This window comes from Artemia sp. Qi Xiang Cuo, chromosome 14 (assembly GCF_049724085.1).
Source record: "Artemia sp. Qi Xiang Cuo chromosome 14, ASM4972408v1, whole genome shotgun sequence".
Lineage (NCBI taxonomy): Eukaryota > Metazoa > Arthropoda > Branchiopoda > Anostraca > Artemiidae > Artemia > Artemia sp. Qi Xiang Cuo.
Window position 1 is genome coordinate 48,588,334 of NC_142807.1, and position 25,844 is coordinate 48,614,177.

The window sequence follows — 25,844 nt, forward strand, 5'->3', positions numbered from 1 at the left end:
CTTTGCTCCGGCCAATAATTATGCTAGAGCGTGATTCAGGCGATGAATGACCGGGATGAATTGTGTAACTACGGTTTTTAGTTGCCAGGTTCGCATAGGCATACAAAGGGTCACTTTTTTTGTGTGGAGAGGAAAGGTTTTGTCAGTACTTGTTCCGTAGGTGATTATACTTTGATAGACACCTATGTAGAGTGGACTCTACCTACCCCAAATCCCATGATTATTTTGAACATCCTTCCAAGTCTTTGTTCCTTTATATATTCCTTTTTATGAAAATAAGCTCTTAGTGAGAAATTGGATCATTTCTGGCAGACAGTTTAGTGTTGTCTCCTCTCAGGTTTTAGTGGAATCTACATTACTGAAAAGAGGCTTTTCTCTTATTTTATTTTTACCGACCTCTTTTCTAGACGAGTTAATTTGAGGGATCTGTATTGAAATAAACTAGAAAGAAAACTATATTGAAATATGAGTTTCTGAAATGTAAGGCTTATGACTAAAACAATTGATAGCTTATTGATGCCTTTTATTAAAATTTTTTGTTGTTAACCTGAAGAATGGGAGAGACTGAGACTTGGGTGACTCTAGCAGTGCCGTCCGTATATTTCGATGTTTGTTTCGACTTCCCTTAATGTGTTTTTAATAGCTTTAAGCTCGCTAGCAGGACCAGCGCTTTCACTTAATTTCATGTATGCATTTATAAAATATAGATAGCTCCTGAAAACTACTACCACCAGCAATCATATGCGATTAAATTTAAAGACTCAGCACGAAGGAAAGATGCGCAAAAAAAAATTGCTAGAAAAAAAAATGTTTGAACGTAATTTAACATTGAGAAGTAGATGGAAACAGGGGAAAAGGGCGATCGGATGTACACTTGGTTTAAAGTGTGTTTTCTGCATTTTTTTTTTATTTTTACGAGTTGGGATATCTGATGGTTTAAAAAGAAAATCCACATTGAGGCCCAAAGATCCAAATTTTAGTTTATTTTAACCTTGAAGTGTTCTTGGATGTTTCTTGGATGAATCATTCAGGGACATTTGCGGGAATGTATTTTGAAGATGGAGCTAAAATCATCAAAATAGGAAAAAAATTAACTATATAAAAATTGTATGAAATACAGGAAATGTAAAGATTTTGAAAACGCATTGGAATAAGAAGCCCCTTCTTATGTGAATATTATTGAGCCCATGCCCTATTTTTATGCGCGTGCGGGTATCATGGTTACTATATATCGTTCGAAAATATGAGTTTCTGGAAAATTTTTAAATTATACTCTAAACGAACAAGCAAGGACATTACGAACCATGGATCAACTCTGCATTTTAAGGTGGGTCTGCTCACCACCAACCAACTGAAGCGCCACATGTTCCGATAGGCATGACACGATTCTATTACGCTACGCCTCTTTGCGCCACAAATTGCGCACTTCTGATACGCGAGGTGCATACCACGTGGTGTGCATAATTTTTCGGTACTGGTGCATTATATGGTCACTTCTGAAAAGTCGAGGAAATAAAATAGGATGAATGTATTATAGTTTATAAACAAATTTGGGCTATATATTTGCACATTAGGGGTGGGGGGGACGGGGGGGGGAAAGCATAGCATATATTAAATCGTAACCTAACCCATCCTAGGTACCCCCCCCTAAACCCCAAAAAATAACAGTTTAAATATCGTAAACGCAATGAAAACCACGCTTTGCATTGCATTTCTCTATAGCGGTCTCTTGCAATTAACCCGTCTGGCGGGTTTTTCGTGACGGGTCTCCTTGTACAATGACCATATAACGCACCAGTACCAATTTTTCTAAGCGGGCAACCGTTCAATTTTAGGCGTGGCCCAAAAATCTTCTATAATGGTTATTTTATCTGTTAGCTCTGTCCTCATTACGTTATCGAATTTGGATATTTTCCCGTCTGATCTTTTTGCACATTTCTTGTGCATCATACATGAAAGCTGTTCTGTGTTTCCGAGTGTTATCTACGCCATGCGGATCATTCCGGGTACTTAAGTTTAAATGTGAAATTGCTTTACCTTTTTGGTGTCTGTCCGATTAATCATTATTACCAAAGGGTTAGAATTGTTGTCTCTTATTCTGTCTGTTGCTGGCACCATTTCACGTTTATGCTGCCCTTCGCCATGTAGTGTACCCGGCAAGACTATCTTTATTTTTAATAATGACTTGGGCACATTGGATATATCATTTCTGTTTACTTGTATTGTTTAGCAATGTAAAATTGCTGATAGTCTAGGACCCAGCCTCTGAAAACTGACACAGGTGTGGTCAGCGAGATGACCGCGAAACGGAGGTTGGACCCAACGTAACTGACCATGCTGATTCCGAAAACGACCGCTATATTGTTGAGAAATGTTAGCGTTTCGTTGTAAGACCAATGTTTTAGGTTTCTTCAGCTTTTAGCTACAAATAAAATGTGTAAGTGTCAAAGTAAAGCCAGAAATGCATCGATTCTAGAAACCTAATATAGGAAACGTTGCGAATTCATCTCGCAGCAGAGAAGAGGAGACACTGAACAGCTAAGAAGCTTTTAACTCAAAATGAAACAACTAAAAGAATAAATGGCTATTACATATAAGAACGAATCGTCCAAATTTCAAAACTCGTCTTCCGAGGACTCATCTGCCGATTCGTTACATTTTTCTGCACACTGAAACAACAATTCACAGCCTCTGTTCTTGTCAACACACGGGTAGGCTCTAGAGCAAGTTTGGCAAAGGCAGTATTTGGGACTGGTACCTTGTGGGAAAGGATCTCCCCGCATTGGAACTGGACAGATTTTGCCTTTCAAAAAAGTCCAGCCGAATCGAGTAGGGTCAACTGGCAAAGGCCTTGGCAAATTCACTTCCAACAGAAATTTGACCTGTAGCAAAGAACGCATAGTGTGAAAAGAAAAAGCGTCATCCGTTGGAGGCAAGTATTTCAGTTCCCGTTTTCTCGGGTACAGGTGAATGCGCAAATCGTTCAAAGACCCGAAGTCACCTGGGTCTTTGCCGTACATTGCTATGACTACCTTTCGGCAGGCAGATGTAAATTCTTCCAAGACAGCTTGGGCATCGTCGCACCTTAGCCTCACAATCACGTTCCGGATATCCTCATAGAGGTTCCATCTTTCAACTGCTTTCATAGGTAACATTTTGCCTTTTTGCCGTAACGATCATTTGCTGCATCGTACGAAAGATTAACCGTACTTCCTGGAGACTGATACATTTGGACACTCTCTACCATTTGAGACTTGAGTTTCAACATCAAGTAGTGAAAATGTCTCCTATCTTCCGCCTCAAACTTATCAGATTTGCCACTTGCTCCGGTCAAGCTAGGGCCAGATTCAACTGGCACAGATTGCTCGTCCACAGATGCCTCAGTATCAGTCTCAAAATTTTCCAGATAGCTCTGTGAGGCAATGTCCAAACTGGTTTTGGAACTTTCACTTCCGTCACTATCTTCTTCAGACGACTGCACTACTACAATTGTCTCTTCCAACGACGTTATCAGTTCTCACACTTGGGCAATAACTGCACCTGGTGAAGTAACTCCCTTCAGATAATAAAAGGATTTGCCACTAGATACGTACTTTCCAAGTGTCTTACCAAAGCGATACCCAAGATTTCTCTTCATTCCCTTCATGCTAGATCTGACCAAAGCAAAGCCACTGCTTTCTAGGACCTCCTTTAGTTTAACTTTAAGCTCAGAAATGCAATACACTCTGCCCTCTTGAATTCTAGATCCAACGTCTTGCAAAAACTGATCATATACAAGTTTTGAGACTATTGCGGATGCGACAGTCTCATGTTTGTTGGAACTTTTTGGTCTGTTAGACAGATGAAGTATCCCAAATCTGGGTAATTTTTTTCTATGAAGTTGCTCACAAGAATAGACCTCTTCCAGTAGCGGTGAGTTTTCAGGACCACCATGTTTGCCTCCGATTCCTGTGACTGGGTCCAGTTTCCTGTTTACAAAAGTTTCCAGGAAAGTATTTCATGGCAGAATACAAGCATGGAATCCAGTTTATGATAGTCGCTTGTTAGCTTAACACTTACCAACCATCCAAGAAAAAGATTAAAGCTGCAGAATGCACATCAAAACAACTAAAAGATAATTAATTTCTGCGAATGCTCAGACCTCAGTGTCCTTTTCCCAAAATCCAGCTCTTACCAACATGGTATGAACACAGAGACAAACATTTGAAACTGTGTTGGGCACGGAAACAAACATGCTCCAAAAAAACGCATTCAGTAAAGAACACAACCATGAGATCATTTGAAAACTGACTCGGAACCACAGTTTATAGAATTATCCAGTAAGTTTACCGCAGATCATTTCTGGTCTTCATTCTCGGTGTGAACAAAAAGCTCCTCCCACTTATTCATGAATTAGCGGGTTAGTCTGTTTGTGTCAATCAATGAGAAATGGTTTGAAATTGTATCATTCATAATTGTGAAAGCAGAAAAAAACTTGGTGAGCCAGCCAAGTGGTTTGCAAGTGTCCCATCTCACAGGTATGAATTAATTTATATAAAAATTTTTACTTAATATATTGTTTATATACTGTGGACTCGACTTATTGGCATAGTTTGGATTTTATAAAAAAAGGGGGCGGGGGATTGATAAAATGTGTGAAAATATGGAATTTTTTTTCTTCTAATAACTGGTGGAATAGATGTGATGATTTCAGGGGTGGATCCAGGATTTCTTAGGGGGGGGGGGCGCAAAATAGGTTGATCCGATAGACTTACATTAGGTTTCACTTTCATAAGACACAGATATTTAAAAGTCATCAAAGGTCAGGACCCTCTAGAGGGAGGAGTGGAGGTAGGTACTTCAGAATACCTTCCCAGAACACATTTGAGCCTGTAGACCCATCCCTGAAAGTTTCACTTTCCTAACCTAACCCCTATTCAAGATAGCCAAAAGTAGCTAAAGTAGAATTTTACCAAAAAGACAGATGGATCTACAGATTAAGGTATATCCTGGGATGGTATTTTGAAGTACCTACCTCCACTCTTTCTTCCACTAAAGGGTCCTGAAATTTGCCTACATGACAGGTAGAACCTATTGAAATTTGACAAAACAACTCTTTACCTTAATTTTCAGTTACTGGTTTCTTATTCTCTGGCTTTAGTTCTTAAAATACAATTCCTGTTATTTGAGTAGAATTTTGAGCCATATTAATATTTTTTTTTTAATATATGAGATGTGTTTGCATATCTTTAAAACCTTAATACTTGGGATTGAGCAAAGTTGTGAAGCTGAAAATTTTGTTGTTTTAATTCATTCAAGCAGAAGATCTATTTTGCAAGGTTTCACTCAAAATCAAAGGCCAGGGCCCTCTAGAGGGAGGAGTAGAGGTAGGTACTTCAGAATACATTCCCAGGACATACTTTAGCCTGTAGACCCATCCCTGAAAGTTTCATTTTCCTAACCTATCCCCTTTCCAAGATAGCCAAACGTAGCTTTAGTAGAATTTTATCAAATGCTGGAGCTATGCCCCTGATGGAAACAAGGTTAAAAAAAAGAATTATCAATTATTCCCCCTTTGTTAGCCTACTGTTTCTAAATGTAAGAAATAGTGCTATTACAACTAAATCCTTAAGCATGTCAATACAACTGAAACTTTTAGATTCATGAATTTATACTTTCTGAGCATGATAGTTGTCACCCAGACAATACCCCTCTAATTCTGATTGGGTAAATTTTTGGCAGTTCATATTATTGACTTACATAGGCCTATAAAGTAAACATACCACATGATGGCTTTTTTATGCTCTTTCCAAATATAACAACCATTTTTTTCAGAAATGAATTGTACCCCCACCCCTATTAATACCAATTCATGATATTTATTTGCACATTAGGGCAGTGGGGGTAAAGTTTATTTCTGATACAAATGAGAGGTAAGTTTAAAACTTACCCCCCTCCCTCTAATGTGCAAATATATACCCTGAATTGGTATATATAGCCTAGGGGGGGAGGAAATTCATTTTGACAAAAATGATTATTATATTGGTTAAGAGCATAAAAAGGGCATCAAGTAGTATGTTTACTTTATTTGTAAGTCACTAATTTTATAATGGGTGAGATAGGGAATGATCATACTGCTAATTCTATAAACTGTGCTCGGAACTGAACAGGAAGCTGATGCAAAAGGTTGTCAACCCCTGAAATACTAGGCAACCATGCTGTTATATGCTATAGTCTACTAATACTAGACTATTCTACTAGGCAACGCTTGCTAGATACACTACACTTGATAAATCACTGATGAAGCCTGAAACACGCTGGCAAATACTGATATATGTTGGATATATGAGATAATGAAATTAGCTTATTGGCTTTTGTGGGATCATTCTATCCAGATACTTTCCCTCGACAATAGCGTTGCCTACTTAGGGCATGTATCTTGTACTCTTAAGATAGCGTTGCTAGCCGAGTAAAAATGAAGAGAAAAGGCAACTTTGAACTGCTATAGCTGCTGATGCTAGCGTCTGACACCGGTATAGCGGGCCTTCCCGGGATCAGCAGGTCATGCTCTGTCCTTTGGTACAGAAAAATCTCGGTCATTTCACTGACCACTCACAAACTGAAATAGAGCACTTTCCTTCGGGTGGGTCCCAGACTATGATGAAAACACAGGTTTATTTCGGTGAGTTTAGCCCGACAGTAGAGAAGTAGGTTCCATTTTGCCTGCAGGTATAGGAATTCCCATGCTATTTGCTTGCAGCTATAGGACCATGCTATTTGCTTGAGGCCATAGGAATTCCCATGCTATTTGCTTGAAGCCATAGGAAAAACATTTCCAGAGCATGTACTTATGGATTTGCTTGCCCTATGTTCCTTGGCGTCTATCCGGAGCATGTAATTATGGATTTGGGTGTATTATGTTTCTTCCCATGCTATGATAAGGGCTTATGTTTCCTCCCATGCTATTCTAAGGGTTTATATTCCCTCCCATGCTATTCTAAGAGCTTATGCTACCTCCCATGCTCTTCTAAGGTCTTATATTCCCTCCCATGACATTCTAAGGGTTTAAGTTCCCTCCTATGCTATTCTAAGGGATTATGTTCCCTCCCATGCTATTCTAAGGGTTTATGTTCCCTCCCATGCTATTCTAAGGGCTTATGTTCCCTCCAATGCTATTTTAAGGGTTTGTGTTCCCTCTCATGCTATTCTAAGGGTTTATTTTCCTTCCCCTGTTATTTGCTTGGCTTACGTTCCTTCCCATGCTATTTGCTTGGCTTATGTTCTTCCTGTGCTATTTGCTTGGCCTATAGTCCTTCCTTTGCTTTTCTAAGTACTTTTATTCCCCCCCCTGCTATTTTATTGGTTTATGGTCCTTCCTATGTTTTTATATTGTCTTATATTCCCTCCCAGACTATTCTAAGGATATATGTTCCCTACATTGCTATTATAAGGGTTTATTTTCCTTCCTATGCTATTATAAGGGATTATGTTTCTTCCTTTGCTATTCTAAGGGCTTATGTTCCCTCCCATGCTATTTTAAGGGCTTATGTCCCCCCCCATGTTATTCTAGGAGCTTATGTTCCATCCCATGCTATTCCAAGGGGTTATATTCCCTCCCATGCCATTTAAAGGGCTTATTTTCCCTCCCAAGCTATTTTTAGGGCTTATGTTCCCTCCCATGCTATTATAAGGGTTTATATTCCCTCCCATGCCATTTTAAGGGCTTATGTTCCCTCCCATGCTATTTTAAGGGCTTATGTTCCCTCCCATGTTATTATAAGGGTTTATGTACCCTTCCATGCTATTTTATGTTCCCTCCCATGGTATTCTAAGGGATTATATTCCCTCCCATGCTATTTTAAGGGCTTATGTTCCTTCCCATGCTATTCTAAGGGTTTATGTTCCCTTCCATGCTATTCTATAGCGCTATGTTCCTTCCATTGTTATTTTATGGGCCCTCTACACGTGATTAAACACGTTATGAAACTACGTGCTATTTGCTTATGCCCCGTTGGTACCATTCCAAACGAGCGGGGATTCCCCACCTGTTCCTAGACATTGCAAAAGAGATAGCAGTATGAACGGGGATTCCCCACACAAGTTAAAATTGGATTCTACAATGAGAATTGTTTGGTTGGCATTATCAAAAAGGGGTAAGGGATTTGCGGATTGGAGTGTAACTCGAGAGTAGTTTGTTATTAAAAAATTGGATGCTACAATCAGAATTGTTTGATTGACATTTGCAAAAAGGGGTAAGGGATTTGCGAATTGGATTGTATGAAGGTGGAAAAAAAGGAAAAAAAAAGGGTTAAACTAATTATCAGTTAAGGTAACCCTTCGGGGTTGTTAACTCAGGCATTTTGTTATAAATTTGAGACAACATCAATCTATGAAAATGGTTAATGATGATAGAAAGACATTGTGAGTTGACCTAGCTTTACTTCTTCGATGTGTTCTGTATAATACACAAGTTGTGTTTGAACAGTGTTGTCAGTTTAAAATAGGGTCAAACGTTATAGTATACTAAAGAGTTGATACTAAGAGAGATGTAGATGGCAAGAAAATAATTTTAATAAAGAAATTCACAACAAACCATAGAAATCCTTGCAAATCAAGTAGTAAGGTGTATGTGAGTACGAACCATCAAGGATCATAAGCACCAATGACCCTAACCAGCAGAGACATCAACCCTCCATAGGTCCCCTATACCCAAACTCGAAGGGTGCCCCCTCCCTCCAACTTTTTGGCCCCCCCCTCTCCATTTTTTTTTTATTTTTTTTTAAAATGATATATTTTTTAAACTTTTTTTTTACATTTATTTCGAATAAGATGAACAATAATTAAATTAAGTAGTGTTTTGTCGTGGTATACCTTGTCATAGTTACATTATATTGATTTTTAAAAGCTAATTTTGGATTTCTAACATTGAAATGCAAGAGTTGGAATATTTCAGTAGTGTTTTGTTGTGCTTTTCCTTGTCAGAGTTAAATTCTTTTGATTTTTCAAAGTTCAGTTCGGATTTCTTTCCTTGAAATGCAAGAGTTGGAATATTTCAGTAGTGTTTTGTTGTGGTTTACCATGTCACAGTTACAGTCTCTTGATGTTTCAAATTTAATTTCGGATTGTTACATTCTATTGATTTTTTTTTTCAAAGTTAATTTTTGATTTATTTCGTTGAAATTAATGATTTGGATTATTTCAGTAGTTTTTTGTCTTGGTTTACCTTGTCACAGTAATATTCTCTTAATTTTTGAAAGTTCATTTTGTATTTTCTTTTTTGAAATACAAGAGTTGGAATATTTCAGTAGTGTCTTGTTGTGCTTTACCTTGTCACAGTTACATTATCTTGATTTTTTTTTTCAAAGTTCAGTTATAATTTGTGCCCTTGAAATGCAATATTTCGAATATTTAAGTAGTATTTTGTCATGGTTTACCATGTCAAAGTTAAATTCTCTTAATTTTTGAAAGTTCAATTTGGATATATATCATGAAATTAAAAAGTTTTAATATTTCAGATATGTTTTATTGTGGTTTTCCTTTTCACAGTTACATGTTCTTGATGTTTCAAAAGTTCATTTCTGGATTTCTTTCGTTGAAATGCGAGAGTTTGAATATTTCAGTAGTGTTTTATTACGTTTTGTCTTGTTACAGTTACAGTCTCTTGTTTTTTCAAAGTTCATTTTAGATTTTTTTTCATTGAAAAGCAAGAGTTAGAATATTTCAGTCGTGTTTTGTCATGGTTTAAATTGTCACAGTTAAATTCTCTTGATTTTTCAAAGTTAATTTTGGATTTTTAAATTCTATTGATTTTTCAAAGTTCATTTTGAATTTCTTTTGTGAAACGCAAGAGTTGGAATATTTCAGTAGTGTTTTGTCGTGGTTTACCAATCTCACAGTTACATTTTCTTGATTTTTCAAAAGTTTATCTTGAATTTCTTTCGTGAAATGCAAGAGTTGGAATATTTCAGTCGTGTTTTATCGTGGTTTACCTAGTCACAGTTACATTCTCTTGATTTTTAAAATTTCATTTTGAATTTCTTTCGTGAAATGCAAGAGTTGGAATATTTCAATAGTGTTTTATCGTGGTTCACCTTGTCACAGTTACATTCTCTTGATTTTTCGAAGTTCACTTTTGTATTTCTTTCGTTGAAATGCAAGAGTTTGAATATATCAGTAGTGTTGTGTTGTGCTTTACCTTGGCATAGTGACAGCCTTTTGATATTTCCAATTTCATTTTTGGATTTCTTTAGTGAAATGCAAGAGTTTGAGTATTTCAGTAGTGTTTTATCGTGGTTTACCTTGTCACAGTTACATTCTCTTGATTTTTCGAAGTTCATTTTGGATTTCTTTCGTTGAAATGCAAGAGTTGGAATATTTCAGTAGTGTTTTGTCTTGGTTTACCTTGTCACAGTTGCATCCTTTTGATTTTTTCAAATTTTATTTCGGATTTTTACATACTCTTGATTTTTCAAAATTAATTTTGGACTACTTTCGTGAAATTCGGGAGTTGGAATATTTCAGTAATGTTTTGCCTTTGTTTAAAATGTCAAAGTTACATTCTCTTGATTTTTCAAAGTTCATTTTGAATTTCTTTATTGAAATGCAAGAGTTGGAATGCTTCAATAGTGTTTTATCGTGGTTTACCTCGTCACAGTTACAATCTCTTGATTTTTCAAAGTTTATTTTGGATTTCTTTCCTTGAAAAGCAAGAGTTGGAATATTTCAGTAGTGTTTTGTCGTGGTTTCCCCTGTCATAGTTACATTCACTTGATTTTTCAAAGTTCATTTTGGATTCCTTTCCTTGAAATGGAAGAGTTGGAATATTTCAGTAGTGTTTTGTCATGGTTAACTTGTCACAGTTACATTCTCCTGATTTTTCAAAGTTCACTTTTGGATTTCTTTCGTTGAAATGCAAGAGTTGGAATATTTCAGTAGTGTTTTGTTATGGTTTACCTTCTCAGAGTTACATTTTTATGATTTTTCGAAGTTCATTTTTGATTTCTTTCCTTGAAATGAAAGAATTGGAATGTTTTAGTAGTGTTTTAACCTTGTTTATTTTGTCACAGTTAGATTCTCATTATTTTTCGAAGTTCATGTCGTATTTTTAAATTTTGTAGATTTTTCAATGATTACTTTGAATTTTTTTCGTTTAAATAAAAGGGTTGAAGTATTTCGGTATTGTCTTGTTGTAGTTTACCTTGTCACACTTACATTATCTTGATTTTTCAAATTTAATTTTGTATTTCTTTCATTGAAATGCAAGAGTTGTAATATTTCAGTAGTGTTTTGTTTTGCTTTACCTTGTAACAGTTAAATTCCCTTGATTTTTCAAAGTTCAATTTTGATTTTATTACGTGAAATGCAAGATTTGGATTATTTAAGTAGTGTATTGTCGTGGCTTACCATTTCATGGTTGCATTCTCTTTATTTTTCAAAGTTTATTATGGATTTATTTCGTTGAAATGAAAGAGTTGGAAAATTTCGGTGGTGTTTTGCTGTGGTTTACCCTCTCACAGTTACATGCGCTTGATTTTTCAAAGTTCATTTTGTATTTCTTTCGTGAAATGCAGGAGTTGGAATACTTCAGTAGTGTTTTATCGTTGTATAACTTGTCCAAGTTACAGTCTCTTGCTTCTTCCTACCTAATTTTGGATTCCGTTCGTTGGAGTGCAAGAGTCTGAATATTTCAGTGGTTATTTTTAGTGCCTTACCTTGTCAAAACGACATTCTTTTGATTTTTAAAAGCTCATTGTGGATTCATTTAGTAGAATTGGAAGTGTTGGAATATTTCAGTATTAGTTTGTTGTGGTTGACCTTGTCACACATACATTCTCTTGAAATTTCAAAGTTAAATTGTGTATTTCTTTCTTTGAAATGAAAGAGTTGGAATTTTTCAGCAGTATTTTGTTATGGTTTACCTCCTCAGAGTTGCATCTTTTTTATTTTTCAAAGTCCTGTTTGGATTTCTTTCCTTTAAATGCAAGAGTTGGAATATTTTAGTAGTGTTTTTGTCATGGTTTACCTTATCACAGTTACATTCTCTTGATTTTTAAAAGTTCATTTTGGGTTTTTAAATTCTCTTGATTTTTCGAAGTTCATTTTGAATTTCTTTCATTCAAATGAAAGAGTTGGAATATTTCAATAGTGTCTTGTTGTGCTTTACCTGGTCACAGTTACATTCTCTTGAATTTTCAAAGTTCATTTTGGATTTCATTCGTTAAAATGCAACTGTTGGAATATTTCAATATTGCTTTGTCGTGATTTACCCTGTCACAGTTACATTCTCTTGATTTTTCAAAGTTCATTTTGAATTTCTGTCGTGAAATGTAAGAGTTTAAATATTTGAGTTGTGTTTTGTCGTAGTTTATCATATCACTGTTACATGCTTTGGATTTTTCAAATTTAATTTTGAATTTTTTTCGTGAAATGCAAGAGTTGGAATATTTCAGTAGTGTTTTGTCGTGGTTCACAGTTACATTCTTTTGATTTTTCAGAGTTTATTTTGTATTAGTTTCCTTTAAATGCAATAGTTGGAATATTTCAGTAATTTTTTGTCGCGGTTTTCATTGTCACAGCTACAATCTATTGATTTTTCAAAGTTCATTTTGAGTTTCTTTCATTGAAATACAATATTTGGAATATTTCAATAGTGTTTTGTTGTGCTTTATCTTGTCACAGTTACATTCTCTTGATTTTTCAAAGTTCATTTTGGATTTCTTTCCTTGAAATGCAAGATTTGGAATATTTCAGTAGTGTATAGTCGTGGTTTACCTTGTCACAGTGACATTCACTTGATTGTTCAAAGTTCAGTTTGTATTTTTACATTCTCTCGATTTTTCAAGTTTTATTTTTAATTTCTTTCATTGAAGTGCAAAAGTTGCATTATTTAAGTAGTGTTTTTTCTTGGTTTATCATTTCACAGTTACATTCTCTTAATTTTTAAAAGTTCATTTTGAATTTTCTTCGTTGAAATGCGAGAGTTGGAATATTTCATTAGTGTCTTGTTGTTCTTTACCTTGTCAAAGTTAAATTCTCTTGATTTTTTTTTAAAAGTTTATTTAGTATTTATTCCATTGAAATGCAAGAGTTGGAATATTTCAGTAGTGTCTCGTTGTGCTGTACCTTGTCACATTTACATGCTCATGATTTTTCAAAGATCATATTGAATATATATCGTGAAATGCAAGAGTTGGACTAATTCAATAATTTTTCGTCTTGCTTTACCATGTCACAGTTGCAATCTCTTGATTTTTCAAAGTTCATTTAGAATTTTTGTCATTAAATGATAGAGTTGGAATATATCAGTCGTGTTTTGTAGTGGTTTACATTGTAAAAGTTACATTCTCTTGATTTTTCAAAGTTCATTTTGTATTTTTGTTATTGAAAGGCAAGAGTTGGAAAATTTCAGTGGTGTTTTGACTTGGTTTACCATCTCACAGTTACATTCTCTTGATTTTTCAAAGTTCATTTTAGATGTCTTTCCTTGAAATGAAAGGGTTGGAATATTTCTGCGGTGTTTTGTCTTGATTTACCTTGTCACAGTTACATTTTCTTGATTTTTCAAAAGTTCGTTTTTGGATTTAATTCTCCAAAACGCAAGAGTTGGAATATTTCATTAGTTTTGGGTTATGGTTTACATTGTCACAGTTACGTGCTCTTGTATTCTCAAAGTTCATTTTGGAATTTTTCCCTTGAAATGCAAGAGTTGGAATATTTCAGTAGTGTTTTGTCATAGTTTACCTTGTCACAGTGGCATTCCCTTGATTTTACAAAGTTGATTTTGGATTTTTACATTCTATTTATTTTTCAATTTTCATTTTGAATTTTTTTTGTAAAATGCATGAGTTGGAATATTTCAGTCGTGTTTTGTTGTGGTTTACCATGTAGAAATTACATTCTCGTGATTATTTGAACTTTATTTTGAGTTTCATTCTTAAAATGCAGATGTGGAATTTATTAATAGTGTTTTATCGTTGTATATCATCTCACAGTTACATTATTTTGTTTTTTAAAATTTTATTTTGAATTTATTTCATATAATAAAAGAACTGGAATATTTAAGTAGTGTTTTATCTTGGTTTACCTTGTCACAGTTACATTATCTGGATTTTTCAAATTTCAATTTTGAATTTTTTTCATTGAAATACAAAAATTGGATTATTTCAGTAGTGTTTTTTTATGGTTTACCATGTCAAACTTACATTATCATTATTTTTCAAAGTTCATTTTCGATTTCTTTCGTGAAATGCAAGAGTTGGAATATTTCAGTAGTATTTTGTCGTGGTCTACCTTATCACAGTTACATTCTCTAAATTTTTCGATATTTATTTTGAATTTTTTTTCTTTGAAATACAAGGGTTGGAATATAGCGGTAGTTTCTTGTTGTACTTTACCTTGTCACTGTTACATTCTCTTGATTTTGCAAAGTTAATTTTGGATTTCTTTCGGTCAAGTAAACGAGTTAGAATATTTCATTTCTGTTTTGTTGTGCTTTACCTTGTCCCAGTTACATTTTCTTGATTTTTTCAAAGTTCATTTTGGATTTCTTTCGTGAAATACAAGAGTTGGTATATTTCAGTAGTGTTTTGTCGTGGTTTACCATGTCACTGTTACATTCTCTTGATTTTTCAAAGTTCATTTTGAATTTCTTTCGTGAAAAGCAAGAGTTGGAATAATTCAGTAGTGTTTTGTCGTGGTTTACCATGGCACAGTTACATTCTCTTGATATTTAAAAGTTAATTTCGTATTTCTTTCATGAGGTGTAAGAGTTGGAATATATAATTAGTGTTTTATCGTGGTTTACCTTGTTACAATTACATTGACTTGATTTTTCAAAGTTCATTTTGGATTTTTTTCATTGAAATGCAAGAGTTGGAATATTTCAGTAGTGTTTTGTCGTGGTTTACCTTCTCACAGTTACTTTCTCGTGATTTTTCAAGGTTCATTTTGGATTTCTTTCCTTGAAATGCAAGAGTTGGAATATTCCAGTAGTGTCTTCTCGGGGTTTCCCTTGTAACATTAACATTCTCTGGATCTTTCAAAGTTAATTTTTGGATGTCTTTCGTTGATACGACAGAGTTGGACTGCTTCTTTAGTGTTTTGATACGACCTCCCTCCTAGATTTTCAGTGTTCCTGTATTCTCAAAGTAAAGGGTTTAAGTTTTTCCTTGAATGGATCGAGTTCGAGTAGTTCAGATGTTTTTTTTTCATGGTTTACCTTGTCACAGTTAAATTCTCTTGATTTTTCAAAGTTCATTTTGGATTTTTACATTCCATTGATTTTTCAAAGTTCATTTTGAATTTTTTTCGTGAAATGCATGAGTTGGAATATTTCAGTAGTGTTTCGTTTTGATCTACCACGTCACAGTTACATTTTCTTGATTTTTTAAAGTTCATTTTGGATTTTTTTCCTTGAAATGGAAGAGTTGGAATTTTTCAATAGGGTTTTGTCGTGGTTTACCTTGTCACAGTTACATTCTTTTGATTTTTCAAAGTTCATTTTGAATTTCTTTAGTAAAATGCAAGAGTTGGAATATTTCACTAGTGTTTTATCGTGGTTTACCTTGTCACAGTTACATTCTCGGGATTTTTCGTAGTTGACCTTTGGATTTCTTTCGTTGAAATGCAAAAGTTTGAATATATCAATAGTTATTCGCTATGGTTTACCTTGTCACAGATACATTATCTGTATTTTCCAAAGTTCCTTTTGGATTGCTTTCGTGAAATGCAAGAGTTGAAATATTTCAGTATTGTTTTGCCGTGGTTTACCATCTCACAGTTACATTCTCTTGATTTTTCAAAGTTCATTTTGAATTTCTTTCGTGAAATGCAAGAGTTGGAATGTTTCAATAGTGTTTTATCGTGGTTTACCTTGTCAAAGTTACATTCTCTTGATTTTTCAAAGTTCATTTTGGATTCCTTTCCTTGAAATGCAAGAGTTGGAATATTTCAGTAGTGTTTTGTCATGGTTTACCTTGTCACTTTTACATTCTCTTGATTTTTCAAAGTTCACTTTTGGATTTCTTTCGTTGAAATGCAAGAGTTGGAATATTTCAGTACCGTTTTGTTATGGTTTACCTTGTCAGAGTTACATTATCTTGATTTTTCAAAGTTCATTTTGGATTTCTTTCCTTGAAATTCAAGAGTTGGAATATTTTAGTAGTGTTTTTGTCATGGTTTACCTTGTCACAGTTACATTCTCATGATTTTTCAAATTTCACTTTTGAATTTCTTTTCGTTGAAATACAAGAGTTGGAATATTTAAGTAGTGTTTTCCCCTTGTTTACCTTGTCAGATTTAAATTCTCTTGATTTTTTAAAGTTCATTTTGGATATCTTTCGTTGAAATGCAAGAGCTCGAATATTTCAGTCGTGTTGTCTCGTGGTTTAACATGGCACAATTACATTCTTTTGATTTTTCAAAGCTCATTTTGAATTTCTTTCATAAAAAGCAAAAGTTGGAATATTTCAATAGGGTTTTATCGTGGTTTACCTTGTCACAGTTACATTCTCTGGATTTTTCGAAGTTCATTTTTGGATTTCTTTTATTGAAATGCAAAAGTTGGAATATTTCAGTTGTGTTTTATTATGGTTTACCAAGTCACTGTTAAACTCTCTTTATTTTGCAAAGTTCATTCTGAATTTCTTTCGATGAAAGGCAATAGTTGGATTATTTTAGTATTGTTTTCTTGTGGTTTACCTTCTCACGGTTACATTCTCTTGATAATTTAAACTTAATTTTGGATTTCTATCGTTGAAATGCAAGAGTTGGAATGTTTCAATAGTGTTTTGTCGTGGTTTACCTTGTCAAAGTTACATTCTCTTGATTTTTCAAAGTTCATTTTGGATTTCTTTGCTTGAAATGCAAGAGTTGTAATATTTCAGTAGTGTTTTGTCGTGGTTTAACTTATCACATTCACATTCTCTTGATTTTTCAAAGTTCATTTTGGATTTCCTTCCTTGAAATTCAAGAGATGGAATATTTCAGTAGTGTTTTGTTATGGTTTACCTTGTCAGAGTTACATTTTCTTGATTTTTCAAAAGTCCATTTTGGATTTCTTTCGTTGAAATGAAAGAGTTAGAATGTTTTAGTAGTGTTTTGTCATGATTTACCATATCATAGTAACATTCTATTAATATTTCAAAGTTTATTTTGGGTTTTTACTTTCTATTAATTGTTCAAACTTCATTTTGGATATCTTTCGCTGAAAATCGATATCTTAAATATTTAAGTAGTGGCTTGTTGTACTGTACCTTGTCACTTTTACATTCTCTTGAGCTTTCAAAGTTCATTTTGGATTTCGTTTCGTCAAGTACAAGAGTTGGAATATTTCAGTACTGTTTTGTTATGCTTTACATTATCACAGTTACATTCTCATGATTTTTCAAAGTTCATTTTGAATTTCTTTAATGAAATGCAAGAGTTGGAATATTTCAGTAGTGTTTTTTCATGGTTTGCCTAGTCACAGTTACATTCTCTTGATTTTTCAAATTTCATTTTGGATTTACTTCGTTGAAATGCAAGAGATGGAATATTTCAGTAGTGTTTTATCGTGGTTTACCTTGTCGCAATTACATTCTCTTGATTTTTCAAAAGTTCAATTTTTGATTTATTTCGTTGAAATGCAAGAGCTAGAATATTTCAGTAGTGTTTTATCGTGGATTACCTTGTCACAGTAACATTCTCTTAATTTTTGAAATTTCATTTTGAATTTTTTTCTTCTTTGAAATGCAAGAGTTGGAATATTTCAGTAGTGTTTTGTTGTGCATGACCTTGTCACGGTCACATTCTCTTGATTTTTTTTCAAAGTTCATTTTGGATTTCTTTCGTTGAAATGCAAGAGTTGGAATATTTCAGTAGTGTTTTGTTGTGCTTTACCTTATCACAGTTAAATCCTCTGTGTTTTTCAATGTTCATTTTGAATTTCTTTCGTGAAATGCAAGAGTTGGAATATTTCAGTAGTGTTTTGTCGTGGTTTACCATGTCACAGTTACATTCTCACGATTTTTCAAAGTTCATTTTGAATTTCTTTCATGTAATGCAGAGTTGAAATATTTCAGTAGTGTTTTTTCATAGTTTGCCTTGTCACAGTTACATTCTCTTGATTTTTCAAAGTTAACTTTGGATTTCCTTCCTTGAAATGCAAGATATGGAATATTTCAGTAGTATTTTGTTTTGGTTCACCTTGTCCCAGTTACATTCTCTTTATTTTTAAAAATTTGATTTTTTGATTTATTTCATTGAAATGCAAGAGTTGGATTATTTCCGTAGTGTTTTGTCGTTGTTTACCTTGTCACAGTTACATTCTCATTATTTTTCAAAGTTCATTTTGAATTTTTTTCGTTGAAATGCAAGAGTTGGAATATTCCAGTAGTGTCGTGTTGTGCTTTACCATGTCGCAGTTACATTCTCTTGATTTTTCAAAGTTAATTTTGGATTTCTTTCGTTGAAATGCAAGAATTGGAATATTTCAGTAGTGTTTTATTGTGGTTTATCTTGTCACAGTTACATTCTCTTGATTTTTCAAAGTTCATTTTGAATTTCTTTTGTGAAATGCAAAAATTGGAACATTTCGATAGTGTTTTGTCGTGGTTTACTATCTCACAGTTACAGTCTCATGAATTTTCAAAGATTTTTTTGGTTTTTATTCGTTGAAATGCAGAGTTCGAATATTTAAGAAGTGTTTTGTTGGGGTTTACTATTAAAAACTTACATTTTCATGATTCTTCAAATCTCAGTTCAGATGCCGCACGTTGAAGAACATTAGTTGGAATATTTCAGTAGTGGTATGTTGTCCAGTTTGAAATTTATTTCACGCATAAACTGAGAAATAGCGTCGGGATCTGACGCATCCGGAAGTTGAGGTGGCTGAATCTGATTCCCCTCCATTTCTGCTTGCGTATTCAAGATAATTAAGATTGCCCACCTTATTCTCTGCCTGCAATATTCTCCGGCAGTAGAGTTTATTCGTTGCGTCCCGCTTTAGCCCGGGACACAGCTTTGTAGCGCTCTCTTCTTTAGTTGTATAAGAAATGAATCGTTATCCGGAGACGCTGCTATACTGGGGGGCGTGGCTAACTTCTTCCCGTCCTTGCGCACTGAATTGTGTATTAACTGTTTTAAACTAATAGATGTTATCGCTCTGAATGACCGATGAATACTTGATATTAAAAAACTTTATATTCTTTCCTGTGCGTCTTTTGCTTTTCTTCAGCTCCATGGTGATATTCCTAGGTCCCTTAGGTTTACGTCTTCTTTTGTTTCTGATAGGTCAAATTATCAACTCCGTAGTTCTTTAAATATACAAATTCCCCATACACCAACAATAAGATCCGATTTTAATCCTCTTGTTGCGTGTCATTTGACATGGAACATACTTCCCGATTCGGCTCGAGAATGCCACTCGTTTGGCGCCTTCAAAAGACTAGTAAAAAAATATTTGTTTTCGTGTGATTAATTTTATTTACTTTTGCCTGCTGCCAATAGTTTTTTCATTTAATTGTTTTTTTTTCTGTTTTTTTTTTTTTATAGATGTTGTGATTCATTGTAGTTTGATAAAGCTTATTAAGTGAAATCTCCTTGTTTTTGTTGTTGTTTTTTTCTCTCCATTTTATGAAGCAAATGCTTTACATGCTAATAGTTCAAATGCTCATGTTTATACGTTTAAATGTTAATGTTATGTTTATATTTTTTAAATGTTAAGCGTTTAAATGTTTCATGTTTATTTCATCTTTTCATAATCCCCCTCCTACGGGCCATGGAGCCTTTGTGGGGATTTGTAGATTGTTATGTAATTATTTTACTGATATATGGAAAATAAATGCATCTATCTATCTATCTATCTATCTAAATACTTTTTTCAAACATATCAAATATTTTTTTTTCAAGTATATCAAACAATTTTATTCAAATACTTCAAAAAGGTAAAAACACGTAAAGAAAATAGCTGTAAGGCTGCAGGCAGCCAAGAAACTGAGCCGTGCTTCAGTAAATTGACAGAAGCTAATGATGATGGCACAGATTGCCAAAACACACGGCGATTTTCATTCATAAAATGTACAATTTTGTTTAAGATGTCCTTTTTCTTTTTTGGCTTGGCCACCCTTGGGCCCAGAATTTGATCTTGCAAAGGATACTCACTTTTCTTCACCCTTGAGGCTAGTTTTATAGGACAATTCTGTTTTTCCTTTCTTAAAATAGACGTGACCAGCGTTGTCAACACTTTGATATAAATCGTTCCAGTTTTCTGACCAAAGTTGTACCACAAGAGATTAATGTGTACCATTTGAACAGTAGGTTAAAAATTCGCCGCTCGCGTCGCTTTGTGACGCTCGCCTGTAGTTATGTTTAATTGATTTCGCTGAAAACTGAGAAAAAGTTCTAGGGCAAGGGCAGGAAAAATAAACCCAAGGTAGTAGCAACTTCATAGCTTGAAATATGAAGAATGCTTCTATAGACATTCAGCTTAACAAAATAGCAGACCCAACCCGCTAAAAGTATTTTAGAAGAAGGTTTCAGTAAAATTTTCTGAAAGCATTTTCTAATCTGATTGTTGGGCTTAAGCCTTTCTTTCAAAATTTTTGGCATTAAGGCGAATAATGGATAAAGTAAGAAGGCCAATAACGTCCACTTTTAGGAAGAGTAAAGAGCACCTAAAGTTACAATCAAAACATATCAGCAATCCCGCCATGAAAGTGACTAACATTACAGTTTCCCATAGGTCCATGGACTAGGCGATCAACCGGCGAGTGACGCGTTGACCACATAATTCACTGGTCATTCTGCATGAGTTCTTGGTCGATTCTACTAATCAGAATTAAACTAATTTATCAGAAGTATTTCGATTATATTGCACAATCAATCAAGTTAAACCGTACAAAGGTAATAAAACTGCAACATTGAAAACATAACAAGAGGAACTTGCGTGCTAGCTGGTCATTTTTTTCTGCTTTTTCTTCTTGTAGCCCAGCTTTTTCATATCCCCTTCCACGGTTTTTCCACTTTGGATGCGGAACCGTTTTCAAGGGTGGTTTCCAATTCTTTGAGACGATCCGTTTTGCACTGAGGTGAAACCGAGACGACTTCTAATGCTGGTTTTGTACAGATTGACACCTGAGAAAGTTACACAGTAGCAGCGGAAACGTGGGGGAGAACAAGTAGGCTTAAAGTGAAACGCCCGAGCAGATGAAAACGCTTTGACCCATTAATATCTTTTTGCCTGTAAACCCGAGTCCAAAACACGGCTGGATCCGAGTCGAGCGAAGTAGCAAGCTCAAAGCAAAATGGTGATCTCTTCCACTCTTCAACGATATGTTCAAGGTCATTGTCACTCAGTAAATTCGGAAACTGAGCCAGAAGCGGTACCAGGTTTGGCGAATTTTACTCTACTCCCATAGCAATGCGTGGATAAAACCTATCGAAGTTTCTTACCGATGAATACCTGGAGTTGAAAAAACGCTTTCTCATCTCATCACAGAGCATGATCAAAAATTTCCTACATTCTAATTTAAACTCAACTGCAACACACAGTGTTCATTCAGAGTTCATGGTGAAAAGACCTGTTTTGGATTCAAACCTATTGCAAAGGATTACATCAATGCAGACGAAAAAAATAGCTTTCTCCTGGATTATAAACAAACCTGTGTGGGAAGTTTATGTTTAATGAACTTAATTTACGATTATTCAGCGCTCGTCGCCTGACCATCACGTGTACTTCCCGTGTGTTGGTTTAAATTATTTTTGAAGTGAATTTATAACGAGATGAGCGTTTCCGAGCTTTTGTATTCACCGCTGTTGAACTTTGTTTTTGAAAATTTAAGTGGTTTTGATGAAGCCGTTATTTTACGGAAAGGAGTGGACTTTTTTAAAGATTTGGAAACTGTTAAGTCAGAGAAAGCAAAGCTATGGAGTTTTGTGAATGAAAATGATCCCCCTGTCAGAAGGGGCACTAATGCAATTCTCAGTCACCTGCAAGATATTATAGACCTTATGAAGAAATGTGATGCCGATGGAAAACAGCTCCCTTGTTTTGTCATCAAAAGGCCAACAGAAGTCCCTGTTATCTCTGCTACAGCGTTTACACACGTCACAGCCAAGCTTACGAGCCTTGAGCAAGCGATTTCGCTAGTTTCTGCCAAGATTGATTCGCACAATCTCAACTTTTCTCAAATACCAGTGATTAACGAACCTGCTGCGTGTGATACACATGCTACAAATTTAACCTTCGATCCCCCGCCTGTGCTCGGTGACTCGCTAAAGTGAAAATCAGTAATAGACTCAATTTCTGGTCATCAGCTGGTGTCCAGAGTGCGAGCGACTAAAAAGCGGTGGACGGTGAATATTGAGAAATCTGCAGCTGAAGATTTTTTGCAAATCAGCAAAGGAAGCTCTACCTGGTTCTAGTGTGAAAATTTTATCTAAAAAACACACTGGTGTTATTCGAGAAGTCCCGTCTGATTTTGACCTTGAAATGCTGCGGAACCAGTTTGGTATAATCGGGTCTAGTCGATTCGGAACAAGCAAATCGGTTAAGCTTGAATTTGCAAACGCGATTACTAAAGGGTCATTTCTGCAAAACGGTGTGAAGATTGGGTGTGAAAACTTCCGTGTTTATGACTTCAAGCGATTGCCAAAGTGTTGCTTCAAGTGTCGTTCCCCTGGGCACTTGGAAAGTGCATGTACTAGTAGCACTCCCAAGTGCGCTCGTTGTTCTGGACCGCATTTATCTACGAACAGTGATCGTTGTACGGAATCTCCGAAATGTCCCAATTGTGGAGGATCTCACCCTTCTAACAGCCTACAATGCCCTGCGATTAAGAAGATCACTGATAAGGTCTATTCTCAGAAATGAATCTGGACATAAGTATATTCTCATTTAATATTAATAGAACGAGAGGCAAGGACTTTTTTATTGATGATCTGTATGTTAATTACGACTTTGTTTGTCTCCAAGAACATTTACTGACCGCCTTTAGCGAAAATTTTCTGAGACGAAGCAGTGATCACGTTGTTTTTGTGCGTCCAGCTAAAATTACGCGTGGCTGCCCTTCTGGCGGTTTAGCATGTGCTTTTAAGAAAAATATTTCTGGTGCGAGTCCTGTGATTTTCCAATCAGATGACACTTTTCTTGCTATGCGTCTTGGTAATATTGTATTAATTAATGTGTATCTGCCATATAATGATCGTTCCATTCGTTCACTTCAGAATATCTCTTGTGCTTGTAATGGACTTAAAACTTTAATTCAAAGGATATCGGATTACGGGTTGCATTTTGTTACTGCTGGTGATTTTAATACCGATCTGGTTTCTGATAATGTAAGGAATGGTCAGCTTTTTGATTCTCTCCCGGCTTATAAAATTGTTCGGAATTCCCATGATTATACATATATTCACCATTCAGGTAGTAAATCAGACATTGATCACGTTATTTGTTCTGCAGTTCTTGTCTGCTCGCCAGTTACGGTTCATTTTGACGAGAATGATCTTGATCACCTTCCGCTGTCTTTTTGTTTATCAGAGTCTGTTGTTTTTTCTGGGAGTACGTCTAAGAGTCGTGGTGTACGTTCTAAATGGTTTTATAAGCCTGACTGGAATGATGCAAATTTTTCTGTTTATCTTATAACATTGGCTTCACTTCTAAGTACGATTTATGTTCCTTGTCAGCTTTTGCAGTGTAGTCAGAATTTTATTTATGCTAAATATGAAATTGACCGATATTATCATTCTATCCTCTCTGCTATGAAAGAAGCTGAAAAAATTTCTGTCCTAGTAAAGCGAATCCGGAATAATACTCAAAAGCCTCTTTGGTCACAAACCTTAATATTTAAGGTTTCCAAACCTTAAGGCCTGTAAAAATAAAGCTAAATTTTGGCTAAAAGTTTGAACAGATTGTGGTCGGCCTAGGTTTGGTAATATTTTTTTTATTAAACAGAAAATTAAATTAGAATTTAAGAAGTATCTAAAAAGTGTCCGATACCGTGGGCTTGATTCTCCATCTTCGCCTAAAGAATGGAGGAAAGTAATTAATTCAAGTAAAACAAACGATTCTGATGTAAGCAGTAATGCTATTCCACCAAGTTCTTGGCATGCATATTATTCGAAGATTTTCTCCGTTTTGAATTATTCTGTTCATAGAAAGTTTGGCGAAGCGTTTGTTAAAATTGTCCCTAGATTTCTAAGTCAGAGCTTTGTTTTGCCTATATCGCGTTGTGAAGTTTTGAATGCTTTGAATCATCTTAAGTCGAAATCTATTGATGCTGATGGTATCTCTAAAATGCATCTAACTCTCCAATGTGCTGAACTTGTGTCACATCTTGCGCCTTTGTTTCAAATGTGCTTGGCATCTTCTGTCGTCCCGGAAAGCTTTTTGTGCGGCAGCGTGACTTCAATTTTAAAAAGAGGAAAACCGCCAACAGATTGCTCTTCTTACCGTCCAGTTTCTGTTTCTTGCAATATTAGCAAGGTCTTCGAGTATATTCTTTTACCTAATTTAACTCGAAATATTTCTTTCTTTAGTAAAAATCAACTTGGTTTCAGACCTGATGTGGGGTGCCAACATGCTCATCGTGTCCTTTCTTCTATTCTAATTTCTAATTCTTCTAAGGGTAAAGGCGTATATCTCTGTACACTTGATCTTTCAAAGGCTTTTGATTCTGTTGTTCATAACCAGCTTTTTTTTTATTTGGCTTCTTCTGGTGTTAATTTTTCGGTTATTTACCTTTTACGGTTTTGGTATTCTAATTCTTACCTCCGCCTGAAATCTTCTCCAGAAACAACTATTAAAGTGCTTCGTGGTGTTAGGTAGGGAGCTGTATTATCACCAACCCTTTTCAAAATTTGTATTTCTACCGTTCTGGAAAAGATCTCAGGCACTTATTTTTCTAGTTCTACTGATATTTCTTATATTGCCTATGTTGATGACATTCTGTTGATTAGTCATACTGAATCTGCTCTTTCTGCGATTGTTTCTTTAGTTTCTCAGTCTTTCCTAAATATTGATCTATCCCTGAATCTTGGCAAGTGTGAATTCTTATCTTATAATCTGTCTTCATCTACTCCTCTGGTATGTAGTGAGTTTTCCGTCTCATCCTTTCAGTGGCTTGGTACTACTGTTTTTAATTCTCTAGCTCTCTTTCATAAACAGATTGTTGCTTATTCAGTAAGAAAAATTCAGTTCAGTTATTCAAAAATTGTAGCAAACCGTGGAAAATATAACAGAAGAGTTCTTGGGCGCTTATTCTCAACTTTTTGTGATCATTCTGTACTTTATTTTTCGGGTGTTCATTCTGTTCTAAAGCTAAAGTATTTAAATAGGATTAGAGTTATATTTTTCAAATTCTGCCAATTTTTTCTTTCTCTGCCGCCATGGACTAGAAATCGGTATCTAGTTAAAATTTCTATGTTACGGATGTAACTCAAAAGCTCGGTGACCTACACAAAAAGCTTTCTGCAGATGCATTTTGTAAATTTGGCCCTGACCACGGTCTTTTACAGTTCTTTTCTTAGTTTAATTTAATTGCTAGTGTTTCTTGATGTTCTTTTTTGTTTTCTTTTTTATTATTATGTTTATACTCCACTTGTACTACTTATTGTCTTGTAGTAGTGGGTAATAAATGATTGATTGATTGATTGAGAGGCACCTTTTCTTTGGAAAAAATCACCTTCCTTCGGCCCTCACATTCCACCTTCTTGACATTGACGTAGTAGTTGGTGCCATTTGGGTTTATGAGACGGGAATCACTTTATTTGGTATAACTAGGAAACAATAAGTGGGATGCTATTTTCTTGTACACTTCAGCAAACGATTGAAAACCGCTGAGAGCAGATTTTTTAGTATGGCAGTGGCCTTCCCCGGATCGTTGGTCTCT

At 35.0% G+C, this 25,844-nt stretch overlaps 1 protein-coding gene across 6 annotated transcripts in view; it reads left to right on the forward strand.

Moving 5' to 3' along the window:
* Positions 1-25,844, forward strand: part of dop (microtubule-associated serine/threonine (MAST) protein kinase dop) — a 256,822-nt gene that overhangs the window by 105,203 nt on the left and 125,775 nt on the right. The window contains exon 1 of one of the 6 annotated variants that reach the window (XM_089100471.1): positions 4,319-4,399. The exons of the other annotated variants lie outside the window; for them this stretch is intronic. The gene's annotated coding sequence lies outside the window, so the exon portion shown is untranslated. Of the gene's footprint in view, positions 1-4,318; positions 4,400-25,844 lie in introns of those variants that run through there. 6 annotated transcript variants of the gene reach the window in all.